Source organism: Coregonus lavaretus, assembly GCF_964263955.1.
Source record: "Coregonus lavaretus genome assembly, contig: HAP1_SCAFFOLD_2169, whole genome shotgun sequence".
Lineage (NCBI taxonomy): Eukaryota > Metazoa > Chordata > Actinopteri > Salmoniformes > Salmonidae > Coregonus > Coregonus lavaretus.
Window position 1 is genome coordinate 30,011 of NW_028161796.1, and position 13,201 is coordinate 43,211.

The 13,201-nt window shown below is 41.9% G+C and overlaps 1 pseudogene across 1 annotated transcript in view; it reads right to left on the minus strand.

The window, feature by feature from the left end:
* Nucleotides 1-907: 907 nt before the first annotated feature.
* Nucleotides 908-13,201, minus strand: part of LOC311120068 (BAR/IMD domain-containing adapter protein 2-like) — a 53,903-nt pseudogene continuing 41,609 nt past the window's right edge. The window contains exons 9-10 of the transcript in view: nucleotides 12,861-12,898; nucleotides 908-1,011 (exon numbers count right to left, since the gene is read on the minus strand). The product of the transcript in view is annotated as a BAR/IMD domain-containing adapter protein 2-like (transcript). The remainder of the gene's footprint in view (nucleotides 1,012-12,860; nucleotides 12,899-13,201) is intronic.

Sequence of the window (13,201 nt, forward strand, 5' to 3'; positions counted from 1 at the left end):
CACATCAATGTGCGTCTCATGTATTCCTTGGTACACGCACACGAGCAGGCACGAGTGCACACACGCACAAACGCACCAAAAGGAATGAGATAGAACGCGTTCTACAATTATTTCTTATAGCACAGTACAAACACACTGGTAATATATGGAATATACTCTGCAATATGTTATTTTCCCTATATTTCATACAGTAAATTCAGTGCATCTTTCTATACATTGTAGATTGATTTACAGACAAATTAAACTGGATGAGAAGCGCATACATATAGAAACTGGTACAAAATACAACAGGAAAATCTGTTAAGTTACAAATCCTTTGTCTTATTATTACAGCCTCCCTTTTTATTCTCCATCATATAGGCCCTTTGAAATATATAAAATACTTTACTTTGTGACAAATGTATTGCTCACACAAACTAAAGATATTCCCACAATCTTACAAATCCCAAATAGCAATAAGTAACATACTGTATGATCAGATCATATAACTAGACCCCCAAATTAATATAGATCAAACAACGACATCTTCTTAAACATACTGTATGCGTACATCATTATCTGTAACAAGTAACAGATTAAGCTACAATTTCCGGCATACAGTATATAACAGTTTTCAAATGCTTCAATTTGATTGAAGATACAGTCCAAGGCTAGTTATGTTTGAATGCTATGGCTAGTTCAGTAAGACATGTATGTTCAGTCATTGTATTGCAGTCATCATAGGTCCCGCTAAAACTAAATGTCAATGGCAGTACATGGTCTACAGTACTTGTGAAAGATCAATCCTGTGTGTGCTTGGATTTGTCCAAAAGAATCAGGGTTATTCTCTTCTAATTGGCTGGCTAAATATATCCGCGCTTCACAGCAACCAATCAGAACCAAGGATAACAGGAAGTAGAGCATGGAGCTAATAGAGTATTGGAGGAGGAGATTGGTCACGGTCAGAGATGAGAGGCCTGGGTTGGTCCTCAGTGGCCTGGGCTGGTTCCTCCTGAGGCGGGGGGGGGGACACTGTAAGGACAGGAGGGATGAAGAACGGGAAGAGGGGAGTGGAGACCAACCGTTATTAACACCCAGGATTACAGAGCAGAGAATCAGCACTTTTACTGCAGCAAGAGAGTGAGTCTGGAGCTGCCTCTGATTGAAGATGGATTAAGGGTGAAATGAGACTGATGTGTGCACAAGGCAAGCGGTCATGCAACAAAATAATCAACAGAGAATGAAGATTTGGTGAATCTGTTCAGGATGTTCATACACAGACATGCAGAGGGTGCCATTTCAGACCCAGACAGAATGAGAGGATGGGCTACGGACCCTCCTCATGAAACCAGACTAGCCAATGACAGTGAAGTTCAGTTAGATAGTGAAAGTGAGAAAAAACAAGTTGACTTAAGAGGAAGCCACCGAATGAACGCGTGATAGCTCGGCCGAATGGCAACAGGTGACTCATCATGTTACTTACGTATCATTGTAATGGGTAACTTCTTAGTAAACTAACCATCGCCACAGTACTCATAAAAATAATGACAGTATTTATCACACGACACATTTGATTAAACATATTCTTTACATATAACCAATGAATCTGTTATAGACAGTAAAATATATTCAAAACACTATTTTCCCATATATGGTTAGTTTGAAGTATTTTGACAAAACCCCAACCAATGTTAATAATACTAAAGTTAATCTTAGGTCATTATGTCATTCCCCAAAGCGTGTTACTCCCCAGAATGCAATTTGTTCAGTACAAACAAAACAGAAGAAGCAACATAAAAAAGTCACAGGCAAAAAAAAGGAGAGGAGAGGAGAGGAGAAGAGAAGGGAGGGGAGGGGAGGGGAGGGGAGGGGAGGGGAGGGGAGGGGAGGGGAGGGGAGAGGAGAGGAGAGAGGCAAACATGCAGGCACACACAAACAGGCATCTGATACGTACACAAACATTACACAAATCACACGAAACACAGACAGGCTACTGTACAGACAGACACCAGTTAAATGGCACTACAATACCCGTTGCAGGTCAGGACTCACAGGTCAGGTTTACATGCAGTTGGGAGAAGTACCTGTTTGTGAGCAGTAGGAAGAACTGGCTGGCTGGCAGTGGTATGGTGGTGGATCAGGAGCAGTACAACTACAGTACTGTAGCCTACAGTAACACTTTGTTTGGATATCTTCTACAGATGATCAGTAGATGTTCAAACTGTCCAACAAACGATCCACTAACCCTAAACACAAACCTAAGCCTAGCTTCATCCACAACCCTTGCCCTAAACCTAGCTTCATGTCCACATCTCGGTTCAACTCTAACCCTCAATCACAACCGTAAACCTAACCCTAGCTTCATTCACAACCCTAACCCTAGCTTCATTCACAACCCTAACCCTAGCTTCATTCACAACCCTAACCCTAGCTTCATGTCCACATCCCGGTTCAACCCGAATCATATAGCCTCAAACCTAACCCTTACCCTAATCCTAGCTCCAGCCACAACCCTAACCCTAACTCTCACAAGCAGTTACAAATCAACAGAGACGCCAACACCATCATTAAGTTTGCCAACGACACGATGGTGATAGGACTGAACACTGACAACGACAATGAGACAGCCTATAGGGAGGAGGTCAGAGACCTGGCAGTGTGGTGCCAGGACAATAACCTCTCCCTCAACGTCAGCAAGACAAAGGAGTAGTCCCATGTAGCTCAGTTGGTAGAGCATAGCGCTTGCAACGCCAGGGTTGTGGGTTCGTTTCCCACGGGGGGGCCAGTATGAAAATGTATGCACTCACTAACTGTAAGTCGCTCTGGATAAGAGCGTCTGCTAAATGACTAAAATGTAAATGAGTTGATCGTGGACTACAGAAAATGGATGACTGAGCACGCCCCCATTCACATGGAGCAGGTCGAGAGCTTCAAGTTCCTCGTTGTCCACGTCACTAAGGAATTAACATGTTCCACACACACCCACATAGTTGTGAAGATGGCACGACATCGCCTCTTCCCCCACAGGAGGCTGAAAAGGTTTGGCATGGGCCCTCAGATCCTCAAAAAGTTCTACAGCTACACCATTGACTGGCTGCATCCCCGCTTGGTACGGGAACTGCAAGGCACCCGACCGCAACTCTCTACACAGGGTAGTGAGTACGGCCCAGTACATCACTGGGGCCGCCATCCAGGACCTCTATAACAGGTGGTGTCAGAGGAAGGCCCCCAAAAATTGTCAAAGACTCCAACCACCCAAGCCATAGACTGTTGTCTCTGCTTCTGCATGGTGAGCGGTAACGGTGCATCAAGTCTGGAACCAATAGGACCCTAAACAGCTTCTATCCCCAAGCCAAAAGACTGCGAAACAAGACTCCTAAATAGCTATTCAAATGGCTACCCGGACTACCTGCATTGACCCTTTTTTTAACTAACTCTCCACACACACACACACACACACACACACACACACACACACACACACACACACACACACACACACACACACACACACACACACACACACACACACACACACACACACGATGCTGCTACAGCTCAGTCTATTATCTATCCTGCTACCTAGTCACTTTACCCCTACCTACATATACACTATATATATACAAAGGTATGTGGACACCCCTTCAAATTAGTGGATTCGGCTATTTCAGCCACACCCATTGCGGACAGGTGTATAAAATCGAGCACACAGCCATGACGTCTCTATAGACAAACATTGGCAGTAGAATGGCCTTACTGAAGAGCTCAGTGACTTTCAACGTGGCACCGTCATAGGATGCCACCTTTCCAACAAGTCAGTTCGTCAAATTTCTGCCCTGCTAGATCTGCCCCGGTCAGTGAAGGGAAAGCTTAACACTACAGCATACAATGACATTCTAGACAATTCTGTGCTTCCAACTTTGTGGCAACATTTGACATTTTAGTCATTTAGCAGACGCTCTTATCCAGAGCGACATACAGAGCAACAGTTGGGAGAAGGCCCTTTCCTGTTTCAGCATGACAATGCCACCGTACACAAAGCGAGGTCCATTCAGAAATGATTTGTCGAGATCTGTGTGGAAGAACTTGACTGGCCTGCACAGAGCCCTGACCTCAACCCCATCGAACACCTTTGGGATTAATTGGAACGCCGACTGTGAGCCAGGACTAATCGCCCAACATCAGTGCCCGACCTCACTAAGGTCCCTGCAGCAATGTTGTTTCAACATCTAGTCGAAAGCCTTCCCAGAAGAGTGGAGGCTGTTATAGCAGCAAAGGGGGGACCAACTCCATATTAACGCCCACGATTTTGTAATGACATGTTCGACGAGCAGGTGTCTACATACTTTTGGTCATGTAGTGTACATATCTACCTCGAACCCCTGCACATTGACTCGGTACTGGTACTCCCTGTACAGCATATAGCCATGTTACTTTCTACTTCCTGTATATGGCCATGTTATTTTTACTGGTTATTGTTATTCACTGTGTATTTATTTCTCGTATCACTACTTTAATTGTTTTATTTTATTTACTTTTCTTTAACTCTGCATTGTTGGAAAAGGACCCGTAAGTAAGCATTTCGTTGTTAGTCTAGACCTGTTGTTTACAAAGCATGTGACAAATAATATTTCATTTGGTTGACAATTTGAGCATCTAAAGACCATCTATATTGGACGATCTACACTGAGTGTACAAAACATTAGGAACACCTTCCAAGTGTTGAGTTGCACCCCCTTTTGCACTCAGAACAGCCTCAATTCGTCGGGCATGGACTACAAGGTGTCGAAAGCGTTCCACAGGGGTGCTGGCCAGAGTTGTGTCAAGTTGGCTCGACGTCCTTTGTGTGGTGGATCATTCTTGATACACACGGGGAAACTGTTGAGCGTGAAAAACCCAGCAGCATTGCAGTTCTTGACACACTCAAACCGGTGCGCCTGGCACCTACTACCATACCACGTTCAAAGGCACTTACAACTTTTGTGTTGCCCATTCACCCTTTGAATGGCAGATATACACAATCCATGTCTCAAGACTTCAAAATCCTTCTTTAACCGGTCTCCTCCCCTTCATCTACACTGATTGAAGTGGATTTAACAGGTGACGTCAACAAGGGATCATAGCTTTCACCTGGTCAATCTGTCATGTTCCTAATGTTTTGTACACTCAGTGTATAGGAGACTAATAAAAATGGGACCTACCGCGCTGTACTAGAATCCACAGAGACAACAAGACCAGACCACCATGCAGGAAGGTAACACCAAATATGTAAAGTGGAGGCATTGCATGCGTGAGAGGTAGTGGGAGAGGAGGCTTAGGGTGGGTGACTACATTTAACTAAAGAACGGGAACGGGAAAAACTAAATAATTCATCAATAGCAGCTAAGATTTTTTTGGTGCATTTAAGTGAAGGTCTAGACCCATTTATAATTTGTTGTTCCATTCACTAACACTTTTGTGATCCCCAAGTGCCTTACCTACTGTATTGCAATAAAGTAATTTAATGAGCCTATAGCTAGGTTTCCATCCAATTGGCGAAAGCTTTTCATGTGAATATTTTAAAATCCTCATAAAAATATGCACATTTTCCCAACAGAGATGTGTTTCCATCAAACTGATGGATAAAAGGCTGTGCGTAGTGATCCAGTGCTGCATGATGAGATTATTATGGATGAGAGCGAGATTATTTTAATTATTCAAAACGGAAGCCAAGCATCGATCATCATTTCACCAGAACAGGACCCTCGCTATTTATTGGAAAGGAGCATCAAGCTCATCACCGTGGACTTTCACCACCCTGTTAATCATAGCTCATTTCATCTGTAGCCTAATAAACTGCATGCCTTCCCGGGTCGTGGGAATACCACACAACATATCGCGTGATATGACTTCAAGATTACTTCGATATGATGGTCATTATATTAATATTTGTGTATAAAGTAGTTTCCACCGCCATTTCTTGCATAATTAATTTTACCAACACAAAAAGATCCCACCATGTTGAACGAACAAATTGTCTGTCGACATTTGTAAAATTGTACCGACATTTCCTGTTTTCATCAGCCGGTCGTGACTTTTTTTTATGAGCCAGGTAATTTATCCGCATGAAATGATTGGATGGAAACGTGGGAAGCACCTTTTGTTGGCCTCTAGCTGTAGATCAACTTAGAGACAAGCAATCTCCTTTCTAAAGAAAGATGTACAGGTGCCTTCGGAAAGCATTCAGACCCCTTGACTTTTTCCATATTTTGTTACGTTAGAGCCTTATTCTAAAATTGATTTAAAAAATAAATAAATGCCTCAGCAATCTACACACAGTACCCCATAACAACAAAGCGAAAACAGGTTTAGAAATGTTTGCAAATTTATTAAAAATTAAAAACAGAAATACCTTATTACTTAAGTTTTCAGACCCTTTGCTATGACACTCGAAATTGAGCTCAGGTGCATCTTGTTTCCATTGATCATCCTTGAGATGTTTCTACAACTTGATTGGACATGATTTGGAAAGGCACACACATGTCTATATATGGTCCCACAGTTGACAGTGCACGTCAGAGCAAAAACCAAGCCATGAGGTCGAAGGAATTGTCCGTAGAGCTCCGAGACATTTACATTTTAGTCATTTAGCAGTTAGTGAGTGCATACATTTTTCATACTGGCCCCCCGTGGGAAACAAACCCACAACCCTGGCGTTGCAAGCGCCATGCTCTACCAACTGAGCTACACAGGGCCCACGTCTGGAGGAAACTTGGCATTATCCCTACGTTGAAGCATGGGTGGCAGCATCATGCTGTGGGGATGTTATTCAGCGGCAGGGACTGGGAGACTAGTCAGGATCGAGGGAAAGATGAACGGAGCAAAGTACAGAGAGATCCTTGATGAAAACCTGCTCCAGAGCGCTCAGGACCTCAGATTGGGTCGAAGGTTCACCTTCCAACAGGACAATGACCCTAAGCACACAGCCAAGACAACGCAGTAGTGGATTCGGGACAAGTCTCTGAATGTCCTTGAGTGGCCCAGCCAGAGCCCGGACTTGAACCCGATCGAACATCTCTGGAGAGACCTGAAAATAGCTGTGCAGCAACGCTCCCCATCCAACCTGACAGAGCTTGAGAGAATCTGCAGAGAAGAATGGGAGAAACTCCCCAAATACAGGTGTGCCAAGCTTGTAGCGTCATACCCAAGAAGACTAGAGGCAGTAATCGCTGCCAAAGGTGCTTCAACAAAGTACTGCGTAAAGGGTCTGAATACTTATGTAAATGTGATATTTTAGTTTATTTTAATAAATTATTTTGCTTTGTCATTATAGGGTATTGTGTGTAGATTGATGAGGGGGGAAAAACTATTTAATCCATTTTAGAATAAGGCTGTAAAGTAACAAAAGGTGGAAAAAGTCAAGGGTCTGAATACTTTCCGAAGGCACTGTTTTTTAATTTAAAGATCATTATCTTTATGTTAAAAGCATAGAGAAATACAACAGAGCTCTCAACTGAAGAAATATTTATTCAGCTTTTCTTCCATAGGTCATTTTTCAACATTACACTGTTTTGGTGTCCCCCAAAGAATGTTCATCAATAATTCTCTGTACATTATTCAGATGTGTCTTCACAACAAAAAATTTGCATTGTTCCATAAACAATATGACATAAATAATAGAATAATCATATTATATATATATATATATATATATATAATTATTTATTTTCCCACAGAGTGGTCGTGCAATCTCTTCAGATGTGGCAGTCTAATCACTCCTACCTCGGCCTTATTCTAGTGAAGAGAGAAGAAACATTGGCAGCTTCCGATCGTAGTAACCCGTTTGAGAGCGCTTTTGTCTCTACATTTATCAAAACACAGATAGATAGAGAAGGGGGTTGGCAAAGCTAGGGGGAGACAGGAGTTAGGTCACACACAAACAGAGAGGGAGTGGGAGAGAGACAGCAAGGCATATGTAAAGTAGACACCATTTTGTTTTTGGGCTGTAAATGTCACTTATTCCTCTCTTTGGCAAGTTGTAATAATCAGGTCAATCTAATAGGATTTAAAAAAGGGGGGATTCAAAGATGGTGTTGTGATAGAAAACAGACTTATACTTAGAGGCAAGCATTTCTGTTTTAGACAGGACCCGGGGTTAGTATCGACAGGTGCAGACAGACTAGCGTCTTTCTTTATTCAGCACATAGAAATGACATACATGTTTTATCCTGCCTCACATATCATGCTTTTTCATTCCCTTTATTTTATTACAAAGGCTAAAAGTACAAGAAGGCTGAATGAAGTCACAATAACGAATCAACCGCTCTCCCTTTTACAGGTTGCTCATTTCATATGTACTGCAAATATGTGTCACAATAGCAAGAGTTACAGTACATGTGACTAAAGGTTATTTATTACAACGCTCTAAATGGCTATTGATCCAATTCTATTATTGCCATAATTTGCGGTTGTGCTGTTGGCAAATTATGGCTGATGACTCCTTTAAGGGCATCTGACCCATTAATTCACTCAAGTTTCTGTATGTAACTGTGTAGACCAGAACGACCTATTATTTCTGTGATATATGCTAATTACACAACGGTTAGATTTAACGGTTTATAGCTAGGAAACATTTATTAATAATATTACGCACAACTCATCTTCCTATTGTACGCACAAGCAAGAGGCACTGTGCAGTCAATTATTGGGAGTTGTTTGCTAAAAGTTGGCATCCAGGCAGCACTGATTGGAGGGGGTGAGAAGAGAGGTTGTTTTTTACGCACTATGAAATGTAGCACCTTTGTTGTGGGATGGCCGAGGTATAACACAGGTATCAGTTGTCTGTTCTTTCATGCATGAACGCCTGAACAGTAACCAGAGCCTTGCAACTCTTTATTTCAGGGATGAGGGTTGGTTTTCCCCCATTCAGCCTTGTGTATATTGATATTAAGACAAAACATATTCAGAAAAACCCAAAGCTTCTGGTTATCAGAGTAAGGTTCTTTCACACTGCCTGTGAGGTAAGACCTCTGACATCATAAAATATTACGTTGGGGCTAATAGTCGTAATAACACAATACTAAATGTCTACAGAGAATGTCACAAATATATACAGAGCATTGGGTCTTTAAGGTGCGTTTTGATCAACCGATAATCACATTAATTACATTAATGTACAGTGCACATTCATTGTCATCCATTTCATTGGTCGGATGCCCCCCCCAATAAATTATAATTATGAAAAAATAGCATTTACATTTAAGTTATTTCACTACACGTGATACATAAGCCTCTGGTTTAAAGAGGAATGTTTGAAGTTATCAGAAGAACCTCACAGTCTATAAAGTAAAGTTACTGTCTGAAGCATGAGAAGACCCAGCATGATTTAACTTTACCTTCTTATCAGAAGTCATTGTCATCTTTACAATCCCCTTCGGATTACCATTTTGATTTACACTGATAATATAAAATCATTAATCTTTCAACCTTCAAAACTAGCGGAGAACGTTCAAGATTTTATTTTAAATAATTTGTACTATTTTATTGTATGTTTGCAGAGGAAGAAGTCCCCATTGAATAGAAAATACATGTACATGCATTAAAGACAAGCAAAAGATGTTCCTAATTTTCCTCCTCAGACAAAGTCCATCTTTCCAATGATTTGGATGGTGTCAGTACGGTGTCACAGTCCTTTAGCGGTGGGGTTAGTTCGCTCTGCTTTGTAGTACTGGTTCCACCAGTGCTTGGCCTGGGAACTTCCCAGTAGAGTGGAAGGAGGATAGAGGGATAGAGTCTTTCCTTTGGTGGAATGGAGGGGGGGGGGGGGGGGGGGGGGAGGACAGGGTAGAATAGGGAAATAGACTGATAAGCGCCGGTGGAGAGGGGAGTGTTGTGGTGGGTTGGAGAGAGGAGGGGTGAGGGTTAGAGTGACTGGTGAGGAGGGGTGAGGGTTAGAGGTGCCTGGCAATCAGGCAGTCAGTCAGGCAGTCTTATTGCAGCAGCAGCAGCAAGCCGAGTCTGTGTCTGTCTGTCTGTCCCATCTCACACTGTCGAAATCAATTTCGTAACTGTTCCCCCTTCGGAACTGTGGAACAAAGAGAAGGAGAAGCTTCCAGGTATATATATATATATATATATATATATATATATATATATATATATATATATATATATATATATATATATATATACACAGTGAGGGAAAAAAGTATTTGATCCCCTGCTGATTTTGTACGTTTGCCCACTGACAAAGACATGATCAGTCTATAATTTTAATGGTAGGTTTATTTGAACAGTGAGAGACAGAATAACAACAAAACAATCCAGAAAAACGCATGTCAAAAATGTTATAAATTGATTTGCATTTTAATGAGGGAAATAAGTATTTGACCCCCTCTCAATCAGAAAGATTTCTGGCTCCCAGGTGTCTTTTATACAGGTAACGAGCTGAGATTAGGAGCACACTCTTAAAGGGAGTGCTCCTAATCTCAGTTTGTTACCTGTATAAAGGACGCCTGTCCACAAAAGCAATCAATCAATCAGATTCCAAACTCTCCACCATGGCCAAGACCAAAGAGCTCTCCAAGGATGTCAGGGACAAGATTGTAGACCTACACAAGGCTGGAATGGGCTACAAAGACCATCGCCAAGCAGCTTGGTGAGAAGGTGACAACAGTTGGTGCGATTATTCGCAAATGGAAGAAACACAAAATAACTGTCAATCTCCCTCGGCCTGGGGCTCCATGCAAGATCTCACCTCGTGGAGTTGCAATGATCATGAGAACGGTGAGGAATCAGCCCAGAACTACACGGGAGGATCTTGTCAATGATCTCAAGGCAGCTGGGACCATAGTCACCAAGAAAGCAATTGGCAACACACTATGCCGTGAAGGACTGAAATCCTGCAGCGCCCGCAAGGTCCACCTGCTCAAGAAAGCACATATACAGGCCCGTCTGAAGTTTGCCAATAAACATCTGAACGATTCAGAGGAGAACTGGGTGAAAGTGTTGTGGTCAGATGAGACCAAAATCGAGCTCTTTGGCATCAACTCAACTCGCCGTGTTTGGAGGAGGAGGAATTCTGCCTATGACCCCAAGAACACCATCCCCACCGTCAAACATGGAGGTGGAAACATTATGCTTTGGGGGTGTTTTTCTGCTAAGGGGACAGGACAACTTCACTGCATCAAAGGGACGATGGACGGGGCCATGTACCGTCAAATCTTGGGTGAGAACCTCCTTCCCTCAGCCAGGGCATTGAAAATGGGTCGTTGATGGGTATTCCAGCATGACAATGACCCAAAACACACAGCCAAGGTAACAAAGGAGTGGCTCAAGAAGAAGCACATTAAGGTCCTGGAGTGGCCTAGCCAGTCTCCAGACCTTAATCCCATAGAAAATCTGTGGAGGGAGCTGAAGGTTCGAGTTGCCAAACGTCAGCCTCGAAACCTTAATGACTTGGAGAAGATCTGCAAAGAGGAGTGGGACAAAATCCCTCCTGAGATGTGTGCAAGCCTGGTGGCCAACTACAAGAAACGTCTGACCTCTGTGATTGCCAACAAGGGTTTTGCCACCAAGTACTAAGTCATGTTTTGCAGAGGGGTGAAATACTTATTTCCCTCAATAAAATGCAAATCAATTTATAACATTTTTGACATGTGTTTTTCTGGATTTTTTTTGTTGTTATTCTGTCTCTCACTGTTCAAATAAACCTACCATTAAAATTATAGTCTGATCATTACTTTTTCAGTGGGCAAACGTACAAAATCAGCAGGGGATCAAATATTTTTTTCCCTCACTGTATATATATATATATATTCACTCACTCAGAGAAACAACAGTGGAGCAACACAACCACAGCCAAATACAGTTGGCCAATCGACAGGCATATAGTTTGGCCAATTTTAGAGCTGGGTGCCATGTTGCTATTCCCTTCATCCATTCATGACGAGGATTTGAATATCATAGTATTTCATACAGTAAAATGCTCATCTCATGTCTTCAATCTAATTTCTCTGATATGCTACAACAAATGAACTGACAGCCTTTCACGTTTACTGCAGACCTGAGTTCAAATAGCATAGAAAACACATACGATATGGTCTAGTTTACTGTAGCCTTTACATGGACACAGAGCACAGTGTGGGCAGCAGCACAAAAGGGATAGTATTAATACTATGGAGGTGCTAGCTAGAAGCATGATGTGTTGCGGGTCAGTAGCTAGGAGGGGAGCGTGCAAGCCTGAGGCTTCTCCCTGACATCAAATAAATAAATAAAAACCTAAATGAAACTTAACGATAAAAGCAAAAAGCAAGTTAAAGCAACAAATATGTTTGAAATTAAAAGGATAAAACACTGAGGGAAAATATTTATTTGACCCATTAGGAATGGCATAAGGATAGGTGATTCCCATTGGTCCAACATGGGTTGAGGCGGACCAACATTGGGCTTTTGGGCAAACCAACCTTTCTGTCCCACATGATATCACATAATCATGATATCGTAGGTCTCATCATCAAATAAATAAAAATCGGGGGAAAAAACGGAAACACAACAAAAAGGAAACCATTAAAATAATATGGCAATTAACACAATAAAATGGAAACCATTTAAAATGATATGTCAATTAACACAACAAAAAGGAAACCATTAAAATAATATGGCAATTAACACAACAAAATGGAAACCATAAAAAAAAACCTGATATGTCCTTGTTTGTAGTTTGATAGTTTCTGTTGGAAAGTTGGAGTTCCTATCATGGGAATAGTTAAGGACGCTAACTACTTGTACTGTCTACCCATTGGTCCATGTAATCATCTCCAGTCTATCTAGTCGGCCAAACCTTATCAATTCAGTATCACAACAGAGCATTATTATCTATAGAGAAAAGAAGTGAGCCTTACCTCGTCGGAAAACGTTGCTCATACTGTTCAAGTCCATGCTGGGGAGACAAAGACGAAACACTTTTCAGAGTTTTTTCAAGTCATTGGAACTTTTGTGTCACACTAGATAGTTGAGAATACATGATAACAGTATTGATTGATTTGCAATCCAAAACATTATCAATTGAATTGCTGGAGATATTGTTCCACCATGTTAGACAAGGTAGAGGTAAGGTTACTGTTTATCAGTAGTACTTTGTGGTCCCTATCTGGCTCAGATTCAGCTTCAGGGTGTTTAATAGTCACATGTACAGGGTTGCAGGTGTGATTGCAGGGTACAGTGAAAATCTTAGGCTCCGAGC